Here is a 16,747-nt window from a genome sequence, read left to right as displayed (position 1 = left end):
CTCTGTAATAATAAAACAGTAGCTTGTACTTGATCCCAACTAAGATATAATTAATCCTAATTGGGGGCAAAACCAGCCTATTGGGTTTATTTAATGTTTATATGATTTTATAGTAGACTTAAGGTATGAAGAGATCCAAATTACAGAAAGATCTGTTATCCAGCAAATCCCTGGTCCAGAATATTCTGTATAACAGGTCCCATACCTGAAATAATAAAACAGTCGCTTGCACTTGATCCCAACTAAGATATAATTAATCCTTATTGGAGGCAGAACCAGCCTATTGGCTTTACTTGATTTTCTAGTAGACTTAAGGTATGAAGATCCAAATTACAGACAGATCCATTATCCAAAAAACCTTGGGTCCAAAGCATTCTGGATAACAGGTCCCAATAGCAGAAGGTACAATTTCTGATGGGTAACACAACATCTGATCAGATCATTCACCAGAATTCAGGAAAGTAGATGACTTTTCGAGTGTTCTTCATTATTTATTTATTTTTATAGCTTTTAATCATTTGCCTTTTTTTACTTTCCAGTTTTAGAAATGGCCGGGTCACTGACCCCATCTAAAAACAAATGCTCTGTAAGGCTACAAATGTATTGTTATTGCTACTTTTTATTGCTAGGCCTCTCCTATTCATATTCCTGATTCAAAGCTGAATAACTCAAAAAACACAAATAATAAAAACCAAAATGAGCATTTCAAATTCCAGGTGGGAAAAGAGAAGGAAAGGATTTAAGACCAACTGCAACTGCATGCTTAGGAGCATACTAAACGTTAAAGTTTGGTTTCCCTCTTTTAATCCAAGGGTTACGTATTACTACGTATTTCTCTCGTTGTGATGTAATTGTAGACAAAGAGACACTAGTGGGTTGAGAGATTCTAATGAGACGCCGTGACAGAGGCAACTATTGTTCTGTCAGTTACAAGGACTTTTTATATCTGCAACAACTAAAAATAAAAAAGAAAAGCTTTTTCTCCCAGATCCCCCGCACCCATTACTCATCTAAACATCGTTTTATTTTGTCAATTGTTGGGAACGACACAAAATGCCGAGCGAAACTTGCCAAGGCCTCGAGAGTCATTAAAGCGTCAGAGAGGCGAGTGGTTCAGCCGTAACTTGGATACAAACTGGTTACATTACACTGAGACTTCCACATACCACTAATAATAATCATTTAGCTCTTATTTCTTATAATAGATGTATGTTATTGCACAATAATGAGAGGAAAACTGACTCAGTGCCAACACTAGTCTAAAGTGGCTTTCTTAGAGAAAACTTCACAGGACTTAAAGTATTGCCCTTCCCTTTTTATGCAGTGAATTCTGATATCCTTATCATTTACAGTAGGGGGTACATTATCCCTCATAAAACATGAGTGATACTAAAGAGTTCCCTGTATAACTCAGCCTGCAGCCTTGTGCCTTTATATGGTCACAGAACAACCCCTCAGTGACTTCTTATATCCTTATCATTTACAGTAGGGGGTACATTATCCCTTATAATACATGAGTGATACTCAGAGTTCCCTGTATAACTCAGCCTGCAGCCTTGTGCCTTTATATGGTCACAGAACAACCCCTCAGTGACTTCTAATATCCTTATCATTTACAGTAGGAGGTACATTATCCCTTATAATACATGAGTGATACTCAGAGTTCCCTGTATAACTCAGCCTGCAGCCTTGTGCCTTTATATGGTCACAGAACAACCCCTCAGTGACTTCTTATATCCTTATCATTTACAGTAGGGGGTACATTATCCCTTATAATACATGAGTGATACTCAGAGTTCCCTGTATAACTCAGCCTGCAGCCTTGTGCCTTTATATGGTCACAGAACAACCCCTCAGTGACTTCTAATATCCTTATCATTTACAGTAGGGGGTACATTATCCCTTATAATACATGAGTGATACTCAGAGTTCCCTGTATAACTCAGCCTGCAGCCTTGTGCCTTTATATGGTCACAGAACAACCCCTCAGTGACTTCTTATATCCTTATCATTTACAGTAGGGGGTACATTATCCCTTATAATACATGAGTGATACTAAAGAGTTCCCTGTATAACTCACCCTGCAGCCTTGTGCCTTTATATGGTCACAGAACAACCCCTCAGTGACTTCTTATTTCCTTATCATTTACAGTAGGGGGTACATTATCCCTTATAATACATGAGTGATACTAAAGAGTTCCCTGTATAACTCAGCCTGCAGCCTTGTGCCTTTATATGGTCACAGAACAACCCCTCAGTGACTTCTAATATCCTTATCATTTACAGTAGGGGGTACATTATCCCTTATAATACATGAGTGATACTCATAGTTCCCTGTATAACTCAACCTGCAGCCTTGTGCCTTTATATGGTCACAGAACAACCCCTCAGTGACTTCTAATATCCTTATCATTTACAGTCGGGGGTACATTATCCCTTATAATACATGAGTGATACTCAGAGTTCCCTGTTGCTTAAAACTTGCGTTTTCCTGCAGAAATTCCCTGTACCTGCTACAAGTCAGTGTATAATTCTGTATATGGGTGGGAAAATGTCTCTGTTGTCGGTTATTCTGAAGAGGAGCAGCAAACATGGGAAAGCTGAAGTATAAAGAACATGTGTTTCCAGTTAAAATTCCCATACGCTTGTCATGGCGGCGGTGTTGCCAACTCTAGCGACCTTGTGTTTGACCTTCACAGGTGCACAGCGAGGGAGTATTCTTTTCTATGCTTGCTTCTGGCTTCCTGTTGTAAGGCTATTATGATCATTATGTGTGTGACTATTAAAGGGCAAGTAAAGCTGAAATAACAAGTGAAATGGCTTTCTAGCAAGTTCCCCTTTAACCGCCCGGCAACTACGACTAACAATGATTGACAATGAAAAGTCCATTGGTTCTGCCCGTAATCTCTTTGGCAGGTAACAAACTGCAAATTAAATGGGACACGCTCGGCCAAGGTTATAAGGATGGAGAAATTTGCAACAAGAGAACATTTGATAATATTTGATAAAAAGTCGGGGAAGGAATTCTGTTCAGCTGCCTCCAACCAAGGTCAGTACTGGAGACATCCACGTGAAACTGACAGTCAGAGCTGGAACTGACGGGGAGGCAGGAAACCCAAGGGATAACTGGTGGAAGCACTGATTTCTCTATACAGGTCACCCATATAATAATAATAATATAAATAATAACAAGGTGCAGACTGACACCTGAGACCATAGCTAACCCTGAGGAAAGGTCTGCAGAGCATTTGACAAGTACAGACTGGAATGAAAAATCACCCCAACATGGAAGATAAAGAGCATTATGGGTACATATTTCTACCTGCAGGGAATGTCTAAGCAGCAACTCTCTGAAATATACTGTCCTTTTATTGGACCTGTGTCCTGATTCTGTCCTGTCTGTACCCCCTGCTGTGTATTAAATAATGTCACTGAGGGGTTCTGTGACCATATAGTATCACTCGTGTATTATAAGGGATAATGTACCCCCTACTGTAAATGATAAGGATATTAGAAGTCACTGAGGGGTTGTTCTGTGACCATATAAAGGCACAAGTCTGCAGGCTGAGTTATACAGGGAACTCTGAGTATCACTCATGTATTATAAGGGATAATGTACCCCCTACTGTAAATGATAAGGATATTAGAAGTCACTGAGTGGTTCTGTGACCATATAAAGGCACAAGGCTGCAGGCTGAGTTATACAGGGAACTCTGAGTATCACTCATGTATTATAAGGGATAATGTACCCCCTACTGTAAATGATAAGGATATTAGAAGTCACTGAGGGGTTGTTCTGTGACCATATAAAGGCACAAGGCTGCAGGCTGAGTTATACAGGGAACTCTGAGTAGCACTCATGTATTATAAGGGATAATGTACCCCCTACTGTAAATGATAAGGATATTAGAAGTCACTGAGGGGTTGTTCTGTGACCATATAGAGGCACAAGGCTGCAGGCTGAGTTATACAGGGAACTCTGAGTATCACTCATGTATTATAAGGGATAATGTACCCCCGACTGTAAATGATAAGGATATTAGAAGTCACTGAGGGGTTGTTCTGTGACCATATAAAGACTCAAGGCTGCAGGCTGAGTTATACAGGGAACTCTGAGTATCACTCATGTATTATAAGGGATAATGTACCCCCTACTGTAAATGATAAGGATATTAGAAGTCACAGAGGGGTTCTGTGACCATATAAAGGCACAAGGCTGCAGGCTGAGTTATACAGGGAATTCTGAGTATCACTCATGTATTATAAGGGATAATGTACCCCCTACTGTAAATGATAAGGATATTAGAAGTCACTGAGGGGTTCTGTGACCATATAAAGGCACAAGGCTGCAGGCTGAGTTATACAGGGAACTCTGAGTATCACTCATGTATTATAAGGGATAATGTACCCCCTACTGTAAATGATAAGGATATTAGAAGTCACTGAGGGGTTGTTCTGTGACCATATAAAGGCACAAGGCTGCAGGCTGAGTTATACAGGGAACTCTGAGTATCACTCATGTATTATAAGGGATAATGTACCCCCTACTGTAAATGATAAGGATATTAGAAGTCACTAAGGGGTTCTGTGTCCATATAAAGGCACAAGGCTGCCTTTACCATAAACAGTTCACCTTAATCTCAAAATGGTAAAATCAATCAATTCTATTTTATGTGCTCTGTCTCTTACATAACTGTTTCAATGATAAATCTTTTTCCTGCTCCACTTCACTCTATATTGGACACAGCCGCTGCAGGGAAGACATACAAAATAGATTGTAAGCTCTTGTGCAGCAAGGCTCTTACATGGGCACAGTGGGATTAATTCTCATTAAGAGAGCAACATGGTAGGAGGATTCCTCAACCCTTCATTATTTGCACCACACACAGCCATGTAGCACCCCTTAATCCAGGGCCCCTGGAGGTTTCCTATGGGATGCTAGGAGTCCATCCCAACACTGAAAGGGTGCCAAGAAGTGCCATTCTCAATCGAGTGCAGGTGTCCTAATAAAAATGTATTTATCACAGTTGGAGGGAAAACCAAAGAGCTTACAATAAAAAGGATGCTGCTGCCTACTTGCATTTTAAAGAGAGCAGCAGCAGCAGAGATCTTTGGATAGACTGCTGTAGCATCTGGGGAAGAGCAGATTTCCACAGCAGAAGTTTTGCAGTATATCAGAACCATTTGGGTTGCAGAGGAAGCAGACCCTGTGGTTGCAGGAGGCCCAGGAGATATAGGGGGCCCCACGAGGCCAGAATAAAGAACAAATAAACATATATTGGTAAAACAGGGCAACCTCTGGATATGTTGGGGGCCCTATAATTAATTTGCTGTGGGGCCCATTAACATCTAGTTACACCAATGGTTGCAGTCTCATTTACGGGGACGCAAAGGGAACATTTAATCTTTAATCAGCAATGGGAAACAGATTGGATTCCCTGGCAGATGTTTCTTATACTCAGGCACAAGGAAGCAAATGAAATAATGCATCAATATGATCCAACGCAGTCCTCGCTCAGCCTGCATGAATCTGGCGTGCAAACGGTTAAACATCACGTGACTTCAATCAGTCAATTACTGCTGAAGAGACCAACCTGCTGACGTTCAACGCGATCACTAGATGAAATATAAGGCTGGAGCTACACTGCGCGTCCTTCTGATCCGACACGATGAAAGGAAGCGCAGGTGTCATGTCGGATGCGCCGAATCTAATGTAAGTAATACAAATGTCGCATCTACAGACTGATTGCATCTGACACGACTGTCCAATGCGAGCGCGGCATGTTGCGTCTTCATCCGATACTCGTGTCGTAAGGACGCGCATCGTGTAGTTCCAGCCTAAGGGCTCAACTCCACCGGCATCTTTCGTCTTGAGGCGACAAAACGCAGGAGACAAGTCGGATGTAGACACAGGCGTCAAAATATAATAGGACTGAACGAAAAGTCGCAGGTAAAAACTACATTCCAAACAACGTGACTGGTGGATCTGAATGCAGAAAGCTGCCTCTTCATCCGACAGTTTTATCATGAGTTGTTTTTGCCAGCGACTTTTTGTTCAGTCCCGTTATATTTTGACACCTCCAACTATATCCTGCGTTTTGATGCCGCGAGACGAACCAACGAAAGACGCCCGTAGTGTTCAGCCCTAAGGATGAGCGGCCTAAAGGTCCCCATAGACATAGACAAAGATTCATCTTTGCTGAATGACCGATTTTAGCGAAATCCGACCAATCCGTCAAATTATCGGGAAGTTAGTGCGAATCGAACTATCGTACATCTTAAGATTTTTCATCAGAAAATTGATCGGCCAGGTTACAAAATCTTTATCGGTCCAGTGCAATCTATCTATGTCTGCAGGGCCAAGCAGGCAGCTCCCCTCAGTTTTCCTGTCAATATCGCCTGAGATGGTCTTTTTAATTGATGGACAAATTGCACATTTAAAATTTAGAGATAATCGTGGTCTCACCATAACAAAAATATCTTTTTAAAGATCTTTACATCTATGGCCAGCTTAAGGCTTAAACTCATGGTTGAAGCAAAGAGAAACAAGGATGCAAAACGAACAATCCCGGAACGCAGTCAAAGAGCAGAGGAACCCGGTAAATTCTCGGTGGGATTCTGTAGAACCTGTTTACTGGAGAAACTTTTTTTTTAATCTGGCTGAATGCATACGGCACAACCACACCTGGAACTGTAACCTGATCCAATAGCCTCGAATGAAAGTCTCGCAGTCACCTGGATGCACAAAAACTACAGACAATTCTGTAATAAAATCGACTGAGTTTATCTCCTACAAATTGGCAGTGTCAGGGGTTGAGCCAACGCAACAATATTTAAAGTCCCCCTGAAGCAATCTGTTGGTTCCCCCCTTTGCAAACGGGACAGTTCCGAGCCCAGAAATGCAGCGTGCCCTTGGAATATTAAGCAGCAGAACAAGCCCAGGCGTCTTACCTTCAGCAGCAGATGGGATTCCTGAGCTCTCCCTCCAGGACCTTCATTTCTGGAGCCAACTCTGAAGATCAACAAGTAGTTTTTGGGGTGATTTCCTCCACCCCTAATTTATTTTTACGGTTCCCTTGGGGGTGGTTTCTCCAATCACAGTGCCATAATGTGCCAGGCAGGGCACAGAGCAGTTTGGGCACAGTCCATCCACATTCCTAGGGTTCCCTCCATGTAGTCTCAGGCTTTAACTCCTGCCATTTGCCCCCCATCTTTCTTCCCCCCACTCCAAGCTCCCACCAATCAGTGCTTCTCTCTGTCACACACACAGGCGGCTTTAGCTGGTGCTGCGGCACAGTCTGGACTCGGCTCCAGTAAGATGAATGACTGCAGAAAATGAATAAGCTGAGAGCTAAGTGGGACAGCCCCCCACCCAAACAGATCCTCCCTCTGTAAGCTACAGCACTCCCAGGCCCCACAGGGCACAGCCAAACACGGGAGAAGAAAAGGGGGGCATGCACCAATATTATTTACCCCCCTCCCACGCTCCTATTCATGCACTGCTCCGCTCCCCTGTGTTTACCACTCCACAGCACGCGGGGTATCCCTGACTTTATTTCCTTTAACTGCCAAGGGGAAAACAGTTTAAAAACTGCAGTATATTTGATTAAAGGGGATGTAAACTCCAAAAAAAAAAAAAAAAGGTGAAGTTTGTCCAATGAAGGAAAATATAAATTCCTTATTCCCATTACTGTTTTCACTGTTAGTGATGGGCGAATTTTTCCCGTTTCGACGAAAAATTCAAGAATTTCCCGCAGAATGTCAAACAAATTTGTGAAACACCATATGCATTAAAGTCAATGGGTGTCCGAATAATTTTGTTGCACGACAACGTTTATTTATGATTTTTCGCCGGTGAATTGTCGCAAATTTATTCGCCAGTGGCGAAACGCAGAAATTGGCCACAACTTTGCTCCTGCCGAATTTATTCGCCCATCACCACTCACTGTCCCTTATCAAACAATGTAGCAGAAGCCAGCAATCAGAGACTTGTAACGAAACATGCGAGCGACTTCTGCTGCATTGTTTTTATTAGTTAACAGTTATATTTCCCCTTTATACAGCAGAGTGAGCAGAAAGGAGACAAGTCATTTAACTGGAATATGAATAGGAGAGGCCTGAATATAAAGAGGAGTAATAAAAAGTAGCAATAGCAATACATTTGTAGCCTTACAGAGCATTTGTTTTTGTTTTTTTTAGATGGGGTCAATGACCCCTATCTGAAAGCTGGAAAGAGTCAGAAGAAAAAAATCAAATAATTCAAAAACCTTAAGGACAGAGACATACGCACAGATTCGGCGACAAATCGCCTCTTCTTCGGGGCAACTAATCTCCGCCAGGCTAGAATATAAATCACCGGCGGGATGGCAATCAGTGCGCATCGTTTTCCAAAGTCGCCCGAAGTTGCCTCATAAAGGAAACTTCGGGCGACTTCGGAAATCAAAGCGCTCCAAGTGGATGCAGTTAGGGGAGATTAGTCGCCCTGATGAAGAGGCGATTAAATCTCCCCGAATCTGAGCGTGTGAAAATTAATGTTTCTTTAAAAAAACAAAAAACAAAAGAAATTCTCTGTTTGACACCTGATACAAGGTTCTCATCTTGCCCAATAACAAAAGGGTCTCTGTTGGGCCGGCAGCAATAGCCACAGGTCAGGGAAATACAGAGTCAGAAATATCCATCATCAGGAATGCATTTCTCTATTCTCTTCCTTCTCTTATTCTGATATAATATTGTCCTTGGAAAACCATCACTGGGTGCCAGTATGGAGGTCGGGATAGGGCTGCTTTATGCCCCAGATAATGCACTATGTGCCCAGCCAGACCTCTCTAAAGGGGTTGTTTCACCTTTTTAATAACCTTTAGTATGATGTAGAGAGGGATATTCCGAGATAATTTGTAGCTGGTTTTAATTTTTTAATATGTGTAGTTTTTGACTTATAGCTATGGCTGTTCATCATATTAATGGCACTGACGCTTCCACGTGATTCAGTGGTTCACCTGCAGGTTAACTTTTAGTATGTTCAAGAATAGCAACTTATTTGCAACTTTTAAATTGGTCTTTGTTTTTTTGTTTTTTATAGTTTTTGAATCATTTGCTGCCTTCCTTTGACTATTTCCAGCTTTCGAATGGGGGTCACTGACCCCAATAGCCAATAGCGAGGCTACAGTTTTTACTGTGATTGTTCATTTTATTATTTATCTTTCTGTTTCGGCCCTCCTATATTCATGCTCCGGACTCTTTTTCAAACCACGGCCTGGTTGTTAGGTTAAATTGGACCCTAGCAACCAGATAGCTGCTAAAATTTCTAACCGGAGAGCTGCTGAACAAAAAGCTAACTAATTCAAAAACTGCTAATAATAAAAATGAAGACCAATTGCAAATTGATTATCCTTCTCTACATCATACTTAATTTTAATTTAAAGGTAAACAACCCCTTTAACTCTTAGCACAAAATCTGGTCTGGCTGCTCGGTTGGATTCAGGATGGAATTCATCCTCCTCTAAAGCAAAGTGGTGGGGCTTCAGATGGGGTATTTATGTCTTCCGTTGGATCAAAAAACCAAATTATTACGTTACAATAATCCTATGTATGTCCTGATGATAATATTGTGCTGCTCATTTGACTTATGCCGAGGCCCCGTGATTACGAAGACTCCTAATATTCCTTTTTTCTCTAAAATCCACCTAAATTCTGCCTTAAATGGAAATTTTAAATCAGTTTTCCCCCCATTTATCCGTGGGGGGATATTAAAATGAAAACCATGTGTCAAGAAGTTCAGAGGTTGATGCTCCCCCCAAATGACAGCTTGAGGTGCCAAAACTGCCTGTTTAAGAGGTCTGACAACCAGAAAGAACTCCTCCTGACTGATGCAAATCTCAGCCAATCACTTGCCACCATGTGTCAGCACCACCCCTGATGTAATGAGTCCTCCCCTAAAAATCATGGCCCATCCCTGATGCCAGGCACCCCTCCTGTCCTTCTGCATTTTCCAAGGAGAGTCAGAGCAATACATGCAATCAGACATCAGGAAACAAATGTAATAGAATGCCTAAAAATGGCCGCCTACAGGAAGGACTAAGATATGGGAGGATCTAGGGGAATGAGTTTATTGCTGGACAGAATATTTACAGATGATGCCCAACTGGCTCTGTGTACATTGGCCGACACTGAAATGACCAGGTCTGCGCCTCGTTCCAGTGTCCCTTAAAATCTGCTATTTCGGCTCACACAGGTATATGACAGATCACTCTGGGCTGCGATTGGCTGCTTTTACCAAGCAGGTTGTTTTTATTCTAATGAACCAATTAAAGCACAAGGGAAGGCTGCGACATAAAAATAGCCGAAACGCTATGAAAGTTTAATCCCTATGTCCCTCCAGGCTTCCCATAGATGGAATTTCATGGCAACTAAAAGGCCCTTTATAAAGAACCACAGAGGGTGTTGTCCATGGCCCTTGTGATACCTGAGCCGCGGAGCAGCTGCTCTTCTCTGATGGATCAGTTGTTCAGCGCTCATAGAGTTCTGCACAATATTTGCCTTATTCTAATGTTACTGACATTCCTGGCATTTCTCTAGTGCAGAATTGACATGATGGAGGGCTTCTGCACTGCAGGCAACTGGTCCAACCTGGATCAAGCCAAGCCATAGAACATTTCTTGCTCTTAGGCCTTAAAAACTAATAGGGTGTGGTTGCCGGGCTAAACCATTATTAACAAGCTGAATTCTGATTGGATGTCTCCTGTCTGTCTGCAAAAGGGAAAGGTTCTGTTCCCAGCTCAAGCCTGGAGAATAAAACAGGTGCAGGAGCCTCCTCCAGAAGGAAAGCTGAGATGCCAGACCCAGCAGCTGCCCGGGGGTCTGAGAGAGTGAGAGAGGTGTATCTGAAACAAAAAAAAACTGTATGGAATGATCCCATTCCTCTGCAGTCTGATTGGTGCCAGTCTCTTGATATGGTGTCACCAAGGTAGGGTTGCCTTACTGGCCTTCCTATATATTTATCTTTTTTCCCTTATTAATAACATTGGGAACAACCATCATTTTTACCGGCCAAGTGGCAACCCTACACCAAGGGCAGGCACTAGCAGAGACCAATCTTCCAGGCAGGCTAGTCAAATCATTAAGTTGTTTATTGCAGAACACAAGGATACAACCTCACTGCCTTACGCGTTTCAAATCATTTAGATACTTAATCATAGGCTCTGGAAGATTGGTCTCTGCTAGTGCCTGCCCTTTTTCTTTATACGGTGGTCCGCTCCCCAAGCTGAGGGTTCAGGGCGGTGCACCTGGGCCTCCTAGCATAACTGGTGAGTTCTACAAGAACCTGAGATTTTTCTACTTTTCTACTGACTACTATCAAAAAAAAAAGCGTGTGATTTATATTCATGGTGTCACCAAGATAAGACTGGCCTGGCGGGATACCGGGGAAAGACCTGGTGGGCTGGAACTAGGCCCTTGTGTCCGCCCACTGCTGCTCTTCTTTCAACGATGTTGGCGAGCCTGTGTTCGACCGCTCATTCCCTCATGCAAGAGGGTAGGGGTGATGTGCCTGGCTGCGTTGCCTAGGGTGCCCGGCTGGTTTCACTTGCTCCTGCTGGTGGGCCCCAGCCTTTATGAGCTTTGGCAGTTCAGACCTGCTCCCGTGTCGATACTGACGACTCTCCCTGACTGTTTAGAGCCCCCCGTCTGCAGCAGTAATAAGGAGATGAGGTGCACATTGCTACATGGACGGATACCAGGAGGGGGTTCCCTCAGTCCATGTCAACCCCGGGGACCACCAGCCGGGTAATTTTCTGGTGTCCACCAGCCCAGACCCTGAGTTACCTGAGGTTGCAAGGACGGCCCTTCAGATTGCAGACCCAGTGGGCCCCAGAGACTCCAGTCCAACATTTGTCACATCAGACTGATCCTGATTTTCCCATAACATTCCCTGGGGACCTTGCAAGGTCAGTGCAATCTAATAATGAAGATTAGACAAGGCAAGTAAGTAAGACAAGGGGGTAAGTTTAATACATTAACTAGGGGAATAATTGTACAGGAGGCAGACCCTGTGGTTGTTGGGGGGCAGGAGTATCTAAAGAGACCAAGCTCATCTACAGACGCCCTAGTATGAGGATACAGATTATCGTGTGCATGGAATATTTCATCCTTCCAATATAAATCAATAAAGGGAATTATACGGAATATTCCCAAAATATTGCCCAATAAAATCCCAAACTCGTGACAAGAGAAGCCGCTTCTCTCCCAAACAAATTTCCATTGGTATCCTTTCATGAGAAAGACTCTGACTCGGGATTTATTATTTTATTTCTTTCAGTGCCACTAAGGTATTCCCTGTACTAAGCACAATTCAGCAGGAACAGTCCCTAAATTTGCTCATAGTCTGTACAGAGAGAGATCCCATAAAACTATGGCAGTATAGGTATTCCCTGTACTAAGCACAATTCAGCAGGAACAGTCCCCTAAGTTTGCTCATAGTCTGTACAGAGAGAAATCCCATAAAACTATGGCAGCATAGGTATTCCCTGTACTAAGCACAATTCAGCAGGAACAGTCCCTAAGTTTGCTCATAGTCTGTACAGAGAGATCCCATAAAACTAAAATAAAAGATGTCAGTATAGGTATTCCCCTTTACTAAGCACAATTCAGCAGAAACAGTCCCCTTACACTAAACTCAATTTAATTATATATAAAAACTCTTAAAGTACTAATTTTTTTTTTTTTTTTGATGAATTTTTTTATTTATATTAATGATTTTTTTCCCTTTTGTTTTCACGTCATCATAAATGTGTAACACAAGTGCCCCCTACTGTTTTGTCTGGATGAGCACCCGGCACAACTTCAAAAACTCACTGACCAAACTCTGTGATATTAGGGGCCCTGAAAGTGGGGACATGAAGCATGTGTGAGCCATCATTTTACTCACCTGCAAAATCACAGGTATGTGTCCCAGGTCACCCACCCACTACATACTGGCAGCTATTATCTACCTGTGTGTTGTCACCTTAAAGGGGTTGTTCCCCTTTAAATGAATTGTTAGTATGAAGTAGACAGTGATATTCTGAGACAATTTGCAATCGGTTTCCATTTTTTATTATTTGTGGTTTTTAAGTTATTTCAGCTTTTTACTCAGCAGCTCTCCAGTTTGCGATTTCAGCAGTCTAGTTGCTAGGGTCCAAATTTCCCTAGCAACCATGCACTGATTTGAGACTGGAATATGAATAGGAGAGGCCTGAATAGAAAGATGAGTAATAAAAAGTAGCAATAATAATACGTCGTTTGTAGCATTTGTTTTTTAGATGGGGTCAGTGACCCCCATTTGAAAGCTGGAAAGAGTCGGAAGAAAAATAATTTAAAAACTATAAAAAAATAAATAATGAAGATCAGCTGAAAAGTTGCTTAGAATTGGCTGTTCTATAACACACTGAAAGTTTACAGAAAGGGGAACCTTCCATTTTAGTGATGGGCGAATTAACATGCCTGGTGCGAATCCGCTCTGAATTTCTGCATTGCGCCGCTGGCAAAAACAATTGTGAAAATTCACCGGCGTCAAAAATTTTTTGGACGCGCGTCGGAAAAGTCGATTGCGTCGACACTATTGGGACGTTCATTGACGTTAATGGCGGTGTCAAAATTGACGATTTGCAAATTTTTTCGCGTTTCACAAATTTCGCTGGAAAGTCGTGAATTTTTCGGCGAATTGAAACAGGAGAAATTCACCCATCACTGATCCCTTTAATTAGGGCCTAATGGGGCCCCTATATCTCCTGAGTCCCCCCACACCCGCAGGGTCTGCTTCCTCTGTAGTTCCTCTGCCCCTGGCCCCCATATACCATCCGCCTCCTACATCACTATATATATATATATATATATATATATATATATATATATATATATATAATATATATATATATATATATATATATATATATATATATATATATAATATATATATATATATATATATATATATATATATATATATATATATATATATATACATACACATTTATTGAATATTCTGAATAGTTCCTTGAACTTTAGAACAAAGTAGAAGTTATGGGGCCGACTATAAAATCCCTTCCAATAAAAAGGAGTTTATATAGAGAAACCGCTGCATTTACCTCCGAGATTCTCCCAAACAGGCCCAGAGGATGTTTTTGTCTAAGCAGCTAATCATTCTTTCTGCCGGAGAAATGAGACCAGCGCGCTGAATTTTTTAATAAAATAAGAAAAAAAAATAAGATAGAAAATCACTTCAGGGAAAAATAAAACAAACGTGTGTTTATTTTTTTTTTCTGCGGCTGCTGTAAAGTTGCCTTTGTGCCATTAATGCTGCCGGAAGCGATGTAATAATACGGTGACATTTAACGATAAAGAGAAATATAAACAATGTTCTTTTATAACATGTTATACCTGTACGGGAGCTGCCATATTGCTTGGCTGAATTCAGCAGAACAGCCCCTCCTGGTGGTGCTAATGAGATACTGCAGATATACCAATATAGCTGTAACATTGACTGATACATTATAATGGGCAATGCTTTACATTCCGTGTGCATATTGTTAGGCCATTGGGTGGAATGGCAGGAACCACAATGCAATTACCTTGCTGGGGAGGTCAATAAACTCTTAATAAAGCACAACCTTTCCCTTCTCTCTCTCTCGTCTCGTTCCCCCTCTTCCTTTTTATATGATTTCTAATTTATAAGGAGCCAGCAAGACCTGCCGTCTATTAGCCAAGGTAGATACATGATTTAAAGCCCACGGTATCCGCTCTGCCTCGTTCTTTGCAATTTAATGACCTCTCTCATTTGAAATGATCTACACATTTAACCAGAAATCAATGTCAGGTTGAGAACGGGTCGAGAACTTGAAAAGGTTAAGGGAAAAGACCCATTTACTCTAAAAAGAATATTAGGGGGGGCAGGACGTCTCATTAGCTGATTGAACAATGAATATCTGTCTGGCATTTGAACCATTACCTGGTTGCTAGGGTTTAAGTGCCTAGCAACTAGTCTGAATGGCAAACTAAGAGAGCTGCAGAACATCTTTATTAAAGGGGTTGTTAACATTTAAGTTAACTGTTATAGCATGGCTCGTTCTAAGCAACTTTGTAATTGGCCTTCATTAATAATTTTTTTTATATTTTTTTTACATATTTGCCTCTTTCCAGCTTTCAATAGCGGGTCGCTGACCCCATCTAAAAAACAAATTTGAGATGCACCGAATCCAGGTTTCGGTTCGTCATTCGGGCAGGATTCGCCCTTTTTCAGCAGGAACCGGATTCGATTCTTCTGAACTGAATCCGAATTTGCATATGCAAATTAGGGGCGGGAAATCGCTTGACTTTTTGTCACAAAACAAGGGAGTAAAAAATGTTTTCCCCTTCCCACCCCTAATTTGCATATGAAAATTAGGATTCAGATTCGGTATTCAGCCAAATCTTTCGTGAAGGATTCAGGGGTTCGGCCAAATGTTTCACAAAGGAATCAGGGTTCAAATCCAAAATTCGTGCATCCCTAAAACAAATGCGCTGTAAGTCTACAAATGTTTTATTATGGCTGCTTTTTCTACCTCTCCTATTCATATTCCAGTCTCTTATTCAAATCAATGCATGGTTGCTAGGGGAATTTGGACCCTAGCAACCAGACGGCTGAAATTGCAAACTGGAGAGCTGCTGAATAAAAAGCTAAATAACTTAAAAACCACAAATAATAAAAAAATTAAAACCAATAGCAAATGATCTCAGAATATCCATCTCTACATCATACTGACTCAAAGATGAACGACCCCTTTAAATGAATGTATTGAGTGATTGTCCTGAGACAATTTGCAATTTTATTAATAGTGTTTTTTGAGTTATTCAGCGGGTCTCCGGTTCGCAATTTCAGTAATCTGGTTGCTAGGGTCTGAAGTACCCTAGCAACCATGCATTGATATGAATAAGAGACTAGAATATAAATAGCAGAGGCCTGAATAAAAAGAGGAGTGATCTAAGGTTAGATGGGGTCAGTGACCCCTATTGGAAAGCTGGAAAGAGAAGCCAAATAATTCAGAAACTATATTTAGAATTAGCCATTGTATAACATACTAAAAGTTAATTTAAAGGTGAGCTATGCCTTTAATGCAAATACCCCCAACCAAATAATTATGGGGGTCCCAAAACTCCATTCGTGCCCCAGGTTCACCCCTAAATCACCTGAACCCCGTTTAATTTCCGTCACCTGTTAGAACCAGTTGTTTGTTTGTTACTATTCCTTTAACAAGATTTGTATAAATATTCAATTTCTGCGCAGGATTTAAAGATGAAAACGCGATTTGTGCCCACCATGAAATAAAAGTAGCCGGAATAACTAAAAAGTCTCATCTTTTGGACAAATTTCGTACTGGGACAGAGACCAGGTCTTGTAACAATGTAATTGATGGAGTTATTTCATTTTCACGGTATTCTTTCTCGTTTTAGAGGGAAACGTAACCCTAAAATATATATTTCAAATATTTCAAATCATTATATTGGGAGGTTCTCGTTAAACTATAGAACCCAAGGTGATCACAATTTTCGTTTCTGTGTTATCGCTACAATCCTTTTCTTATATTGCCCTCTTTGTATTCTATTTATATTGTTGTTTAGGCTGTCAGTTTCTGGCTTAAAGTATCTCGTTTTTATTATTATTTTTTTTTAAACAGCTTTAATTTGTAACTATGGTTTCTATTCCCATCACAGGTCTTTCTGTAAGAGAAAACCATGT

General features: G+C 41.3%; 1 protein-coding gene across 7 annotated transcripts in view; it reads right to left on the bottom strand.

The window, feature by feature from the left end:
* Positions 1-16,747, bottom strand: part of LOC108698203 (disabled homolog 2-interacting protein) — a 253,072-nt gene that overhangs the window by 220,414 nt on the left and 15,911 nt on the right. Inside the window, exon 1 of one of the 7 annotated variants that reach the window (XM_041572376.1) lies at positions 6,952-7,745. The exons of the other annotated variants lie outside the window; for them this stretch is intronic. The gene's annotated coding sequence lies outside the window, so the exon portion shown is untranslated. Of the gene's footprint in view, positions 1-6,951; positions 7,746-16,747 lie in introns of those variants that run through there. 7 annotated transcript variants of the gene reach the window in all.

Source organism: Xenopus laevis, chromosome 8L, assembly GCF_017654675.1.
Source record: "Xenopus laevis strain J_2021 chromosome 8L, Xenopus_laevis_v10.1, whole genome shotgun sequence".
NCBI classification, from domain to species: domain Eukaryota; kingdom Metazoa; phylum Chordata; class Amphibia; order Anura; family Pipidae; genus Xenopus; species Xenopus laevis.
The sequence above is the reverse complement of the archived record's forward strand: the minus strand, read 5'-3'. Positions and strand labels throughout refer to the sequence as shown.